This window comes from Silurus meridionalis, chromosome 13 (genome assembly GCF_014805685.1).
Source record: "Silurus meridionalis isolate SWU-2019-XX chromosome 13, ASM1480568v1, whole genome shotgun sequence".
In the NCBI taxonomy this organism is placed as follows: Eukaryota; Metazoa; Chordata; class Actinopteri; order Siluriformes; family Siluridae; genus Silurus; species Silurus meridionalis.
The window spans coordinates 21,626,569-21,633,875 of NC_060896.1; positions in this window are offsets into that span (position 1 = coordinate 21,626,569).

Here is a 7,307-nt window from a genome sequence, read left to right on the forward strand (position 1 = left end):
TGTCCAAAACAGTTTAGTTTTTTTTTTTTCACTGCCTTAAAATCAGAATTCAGGCACAGCGTTGTGGTTTTTCCCAAAGCACCACCACACACACACACACACACACACACACACACACACACACACATACGAAAATACCATATGTTGAATATGTTTGTGCGGTCAAAATAATTCTCTTTGCATTTTAATCTCAGACTTCGGAATGGTTTTGGCTGGAGACGATAGGAGAGAGCATGCACTCTTCCAGCAAGACAAGACAAAAAAAATTAAATTGAGATGTATATAAATACAAAATGTGCATATTTCTTTTTCTCAACAGCTAACAGACAGGAATATATGACCATGGTTTGTCTAGATGATGGTGTTCTGATGGTGATGGTCTTTGTATAATATGCCTGTATATATAAACTATGAACTTGAGCTTGCATCAGTGGTCAAATCTGGGGTTAAAAAGCCGCTCTGACTGTCTGTATTGTAAGAGTTGAGAGAATACACCACACTGCAGAACCTTATCATTATCTCTGGTTGAACGAAGTGCCGGTTGGCTGTTTATTTAGCAAACACTTCCTCTGCGTTTTAGTCATGCAGGTTTGTACACATTGTTGTCCATGCTGGTTATCTGCGTGTAAGGAGCGTGTGTGTGTGTGTGTGTGTTTCTTATAGACAGCCTTTATCATCCCACTTACACTCATCTAAATCTTATTTCATTACACTCACATCAAATGGCCGCTTTGTTTTATTCCTGTTGCAATTTTACCCCATGCGTTGTGACGATGATCTTTTCAGTTCACAGTCGAACATTTGAACTGGTGATTATTTTGGTCAGATTTGTGGGAAACATGCTACTTTTGATTTGGAGCAGGCAAATTTGATCAGCTAATCTGGAACACAATAATGCAACATCAACCCCAGGTCTTTTTCTTGACTTAATCAGTTTGATGTATGTTGTGTTACCCTGCAAACTACCCAATATGATGCGTCAAAAACGTTATCTATGTGATTCACAGCAGGGATGCATCAATAGCATTCTAATCAATTATGAGAACTATTAGCACTTAAATTAAAAAAGAAATGAGAGACCTCCTTAATATTAAGCAACCAGGGGCATCATGGGACAATTTACTTAGCCTCGTTTATTTTAGCGTGCTGCTAGAATAAAAAAAAAAGGTGTCGTTAATCACCTTGACTCGTGATGTCATTGTTAAGCATAAAGCCGTATTTGTGAAAGAGACGGAAGCTTGCATGAACTCTCAGTGCTTACTTTGAGTGCATGCAGTTCATGGCATCTTGCAATCATTTTCTATTGACCCCTCTTATTCTGAAGATTCATCACACACTTTGTCAAATATAGCTTTTAATTGCATTGCAATGCTTTTCGGGTTTATTGTATCGTTGTATGATGCTGTACTCTCTCCTTTTTATATCTTTTATGGAGCCCAACTAGCAGTCTGCTTTGCCATGTGATTCTTGATTACTAGCCAAAACTAACTAAAAAAAAGCACTACAATGTACACTTGGGTTATGCCATTTAATATCAAGAGGCATTAGATGCTGGTACCTAAGGCTTTTATAACTGTACAAATAGAAGGTATCATGGTTTTAGATGGATTCTTCCTCTCCTTTGTTTAGCTTGGCTAACACTGATGTTATCTTTAAAGCTATTAGCATACCTAGCCAATATTACATTAAAGGTAGCCAAGTTTCCTAGCCAGCCAGCTAGCATTATGTAAACGGTTATATAGTGTAAGGAGGTTATAATGATGCCGTTGATAGTATTGCTGCCTAACTGTCATAAGGTGTTCATGGTTCTTTAGCTGTGTAAGGACTGCTCCCTTTATGGAGTTTTGCACAGTCTTTGGTTCGGTTTTGTTTTTTTGTTTTTTGCTTTCTGCTTCTCTAGTTTTCACCCATTACCCAACAAGATGACAGTATGTAGATCGGCTGTAAAACAAATTTCCTGCAAGTGTATAGTTATGCCAAGGGCATATTCCCCTTTTAATGCCTAGTGTTTCATGCCTTCAGAGGCAATAACCCTCACACTGTAAAAGTGTTTAATGTATATGAATGAACAAATTGTATTGTAAAATCTGTCGCTGGTTAGTGTTCAATTCTCTGGTTTTTGATTAGATGTGGGATTCTAACTTAACACTAGCCCTCTTTAATTCCCAAGATCTATCACCTTTGTGGCTACACAAACTGCAGTGGCTATCATTACTGAAGAAATTATGAGTTAAGTTCCACCCTTTAAGTAAAATAGGGACTGTGTGTAAGAAAGAGGGAAAAAAAGCTGCCAGCGTTTGTACATTTTAGTGTTATAAACGTGTTTCCGTTTGTGTTATATCTCCACAAATAGAAAATCATACACTGTAGCGCTGGTGGCATATAGAACAACTTGTATATTTCACACAGTGAACCTGTCTAAAGAAGCATTATTTCATATGATAGCACATATATACACAGAAAGTCCATCAGATCTGTAACTTCACCATGTTTTGTAAGTAGCCTTCCAGACATTTTTTTTTCTATGAAGGAAGTCATTGTGTTTTTTGTACATTTGGTTTATACAGTATATCGCCTTCTTTTTCTGTACACAGTGCTTTCACTGTCTACAAATGTTTATATGAATCTGATGGCATATTTTTATATATACTTCTTTAAGTTGTCTGGGGTTTTTTTTTGTTTGTTTGTTCCCCTTCAGCATGTTTCCTGTGCTGCCATATTGAAATAACTGTGCTATATTTTCGAAGAAGAGTCTCACTTCTCTGCAGTTCCTGTTTCAATCCTTATGGTTTCCTCATTGCTTTTCCTCATTTTGGTTCTTGTGGGTTTCTTTGCAATTAAAAATCGATCGCTGGTTGCCAGATCTTACATGAATCCTTTTAAAATAAATAGAAAAAAATGCATGTGCATGCCTTGAGGCAATACAACACAGATCTGAGTGATACCAAAAACTAAGGATACTATTAACGGATTACAAAAGAAATACGACTTGTCAAAATTGCCCAGAGTCAACTTATGAAAATGTTTTGGTAATATTAGGGTTCTCATAACTAACTTTATTTTTTGGATTAGGGAACTTTATTAAGCTACAAACGTTCACATTTATAAAACACATGTAACAAAGTAAGCAAATGCATATAATTGGCATTCTTTACTATTTTAACATTACAACTGCAGCAGAAATAAAAGGCTAAAGACATTTAAACTTCTCGTTTGTCTGTTACATCAGAATATCTACTTTATTGCCACAAAAATATTCACAAAAATAGCTATAGCTGTAAGGATATAGATTTTCAGTAAGTCAAAATCTTACACCTTTTACCAGCTTATATTTGAACAAAACAAAAAGTTTTTCCTCATTCTTTTCTGACAGAACTGGTATAACCCAGTCAGGTTTGTAAGCCTCCTCAATCATATGCTATTATACTGTAGTTCAGTCAAAACGTTTCCTGCAGGTTTCAGTAGTCAGGTATTTTCCGTTTATCTTTTGACCTTTTTTGAATGGGTATACTTAACATAATTTCCTGTTAAAATTATCATCATCATCAAGATTATTTATGGACTCTAGCAGTTTGAAGTACAATGGCATTAGCATTGTTAAGCAGGTGGACTGGTCACTGCTTGATGGACTCAACCATTCATTCACTTTGAATGGCAAGCACGAGGCTGATTCACATTCTAACACAGGGATCCGGTTGTGCTCGATAACAGTACCTTCATTGTGTCTCTTATGTGACGTTTTTTTGAGTGAGTAAGGTTTTGAGATGGGGGAGGAATGAAGATTTAATATGTCCGCTATGAAGCTATAGAAATGTTTTCTTCTTTCAATTTTATGGACTTTTTAATGGACTTTTTTTCACCTCTATCTGTCCCAAATCCTTATGTATTTTATATTTTTTTAAAATTACAATTATTTATTAATTACATTAAATAATTACATTCAAAAGACAATATCAACAGTAAAAAAAGAGGCATTTAAAAAAAATATATATATACTGTACTTTATGTACAGCTATAATTGAGTTCATTTTCAATAATTTTTTTTTATAACACTACACAATTTATTCACAGCAACCGAGTAGTGTTTAAATTTTCTTCATTGTGCCAATCACACAACCGAACATTTTCAGCAAATGAAATTAAATAAGGAAAACAGGGTGCAATATCAACTAAATGAACTGATAATACATTGTTCTTGTTCATTATGCTGTAAATCTTCCATTTTGTAGGGTTGTGACAAACATTTTCCATAAGTGTGTGAGTGGAACGCAGAAGGAAGTATAGAGTAAATGAAAGAAGGGAAAACAGGGTGAATGAGTCAGTAGAGGAAGGAGTACAGTTGTGATGTTTTGGTAATCTGCTAACTCAGTGAATGTGTGTGATCAGTACACAAAACAATATGGCCACAGGATCAGAATGGTTAAATACAGTCCTACTTGTGTAGTGTAGAAATTGTGTGAACATATTGTTAACGTTAAGTCTTAATTAATTATTATTGTGTTGGTTTTTTTGGATATTGCTATGGAGGCTCAACAAGTTTTTGCTTGTGTGCATGAAAATAATTTCTGCTGTGTTATTTTTCGGAAGGATAAAGTCTATAGAAGCACTACATATATAGTCTACAGTACAGTATAATAGTCATGAACCAAGACATGTATAGTATTTAAAGGTTGTTTGTGTATTGTTCAACCATAGGTAAATAGATAATGCTACTAATAAGTGTCACTTATTAGACACAATGTTATTTGATAAAATGTCACTGTATACCTCTAAAAATTTAATGATTATTTACTCTGGACAAGCAAAATCATTTGTTACCAAACCTATTTGATATAATTCCACCCCTATTGTAAGAAAGCTTAAAATTTTGCAGAATCACTAGTGTCTTCAAAACCTTCTTCTTGCCATTTTACAAAATGTTTTTCAAAGTAAATACTGTACAGTAGATATCTAAGAATGTAAAACATACGTCACATGGTTATCTATGTTCAAGTTAAAATATTTGCTTTTTTTCAGCACAGCTAAATTCTCAGATCTGGCCAGGAGGTGTTAATAATTTATTATTATTATTATTTTTAAATAACTTTGACTACATCCAGCTGCAAGGCACATGGCAGGTTTTATTCGCACGCTCACAATTTCTGTCATAACTTTTGTGATGTAAATTCATCACTTATGGAGGGAGTCTCCAGTGTCAATGCTTCAGATGTAAATGTTTTTGGGAGCTTGCAGTTTCTTTTTTGAAATGACAAGCCGAACAATACTTACTTATTAAATTCAAGCAGACAAAAGAAAAAGAAATCTACTATTGGTGAGTAGTAAACTGTTGATGTTATATTTAAAGTGATAGCAAGAACTAACTCGTTCCACAGATGCTCTGGAGCATTAAATGTAATTATAAATAGATAAAAAAAACTTTGAACTTTGTATGTACCGTACAAAGTACTATACATGTAATTGTCAATGTAGTGTTGCTGGCTTTCTAACTCTTATGGGCATTCAGGGATTTCCTGAAAAAAGAACAGGTCATTTATGGCTAGTCTGTGTATTAGCTAAGAATAAACTGTATGCACAGTAGCTGGCTTGAAAAAATGTATCTAATGAGGTGCTGTGAAGTGATTATAAAAAATGACAAATTAGAAAAAGAAGGGAAGTCATTGAGAAGCAACATAATGTAGCTACATAATGGTTATGATTTATAAATTGTCAGTGTTTTTTATTTTAGTGCTCAAGCCTCATTAAGGTAATGTTTAAAAATACAACCACCTCGATTAAGATCAAGTAAAATTACGTAGCAGCAGGTTTCCAAAGAATATTGTCAGGTATTTAGTTTTTGAGCACAAGTTTTGCTACGTCAACACCAACCTATTTGTAATATGGAGTACAAAAGTGAAATACAGGCAAATTCAGATTCACAGGACTTGTTCAGCTCTGGGATGAATTTAAATACATCATCACAGGTGATCAGGTAAGTATGTTGAAAGCAAATAGAGAAGTGTGTGTGTGTGTGTGTGTGTGTGTGTGTGTGTGTGTGTGTGTGTGTGTGTGTGTGTGTGTGTGTGTGTGAATGGAGTGAAAAATGGTCAAATGCTCAACCCTAAATTCACCTTATTTCGTGTCACCACCCCCACAATTAATTTATGGATTGGGATTGGGAACAAATTTGGGATTTGAACTTACTACCTTTTGATCATAACATCCTAACCATTAAGCTACCACTTCCTACTCCAACACAATTTGCACCTTTTGTACTGTTTGACTGCCCTCATCTTCCTCTTGCAATGCATACTAGTGTTCATTCTTGTTATAACATACCTATCTTGGCATCATGAAGTATAAGTTAGAGCAGGACATGACGATAAAACGCTTCAATTTATACTCAGTGCTTCCTAAATTGTGCACCTGACTTGATTTATTAATACATAGGTAAGTTGTTCATGAGGATGAAATAGCTGGATTAAAATCACATCCTGTCCTTCTGTTGTTCTGTTGTATTTTATCATGGGGTGGCCAAATGCATCAAATAAATGCATTAGCTAGCATACTGGGTATGTAAAAGCTCTGTTGGTGCATGGCTTGGTTGCCTGGAAACTTACCTGATTAGGTCGAAAAGTCTTAGCTAGTGTAACGTAGTACCATCTGGAGAGATACTTGGCTAGTTAAGTGCCAGGGTTTTAGGTTGAATGCTCAAATCTGATTGGTCGGAACGTGTGCATTATTTCTGTATAACAGCATGGTCTGACTTGGGTTATTCCAAATACGTCAAGTCTGGATCTTGCCTTTATATTTCTTGAGTCATGTATAACTGTGAGGAGACCATGTGATGTAAGCAGGCGAGTTCTGTCCCAGCTTTGCAAATGACTTGCATCCGTTTTACACTGTGATTTCACTTCTTTTTGAGTTTGTCATGGACTGTAGTGTTTACAATTATTGTAAGTTTGGGTACAATTATATAGTATTTTGTTCTGTTTTATTCTGTTCTGTTGGACTTTTATTTATTTAAAAAAAATTAGTCTACTCTGTTCTTGTCTGTTGTGGTTATTCTGTTTTATTTTTCTATTATGTAATCTTTGTTCTTTTACATTCTGTTGTTATATTATATTATATTATATTATATTAATCCTTCGTTTAAATAATTAGGTGTGGCTTATGATCATTTTAATTAACATTATCTAGTGAATGCCAGGGAACATTTGGTCCGACATTTGATCTGATTTCCGAGATCTGATCACACACACACACACACACACACACACACACACACACACACACACACACACAGGGGCGGTGCGTGCGCTCCAGTTTCC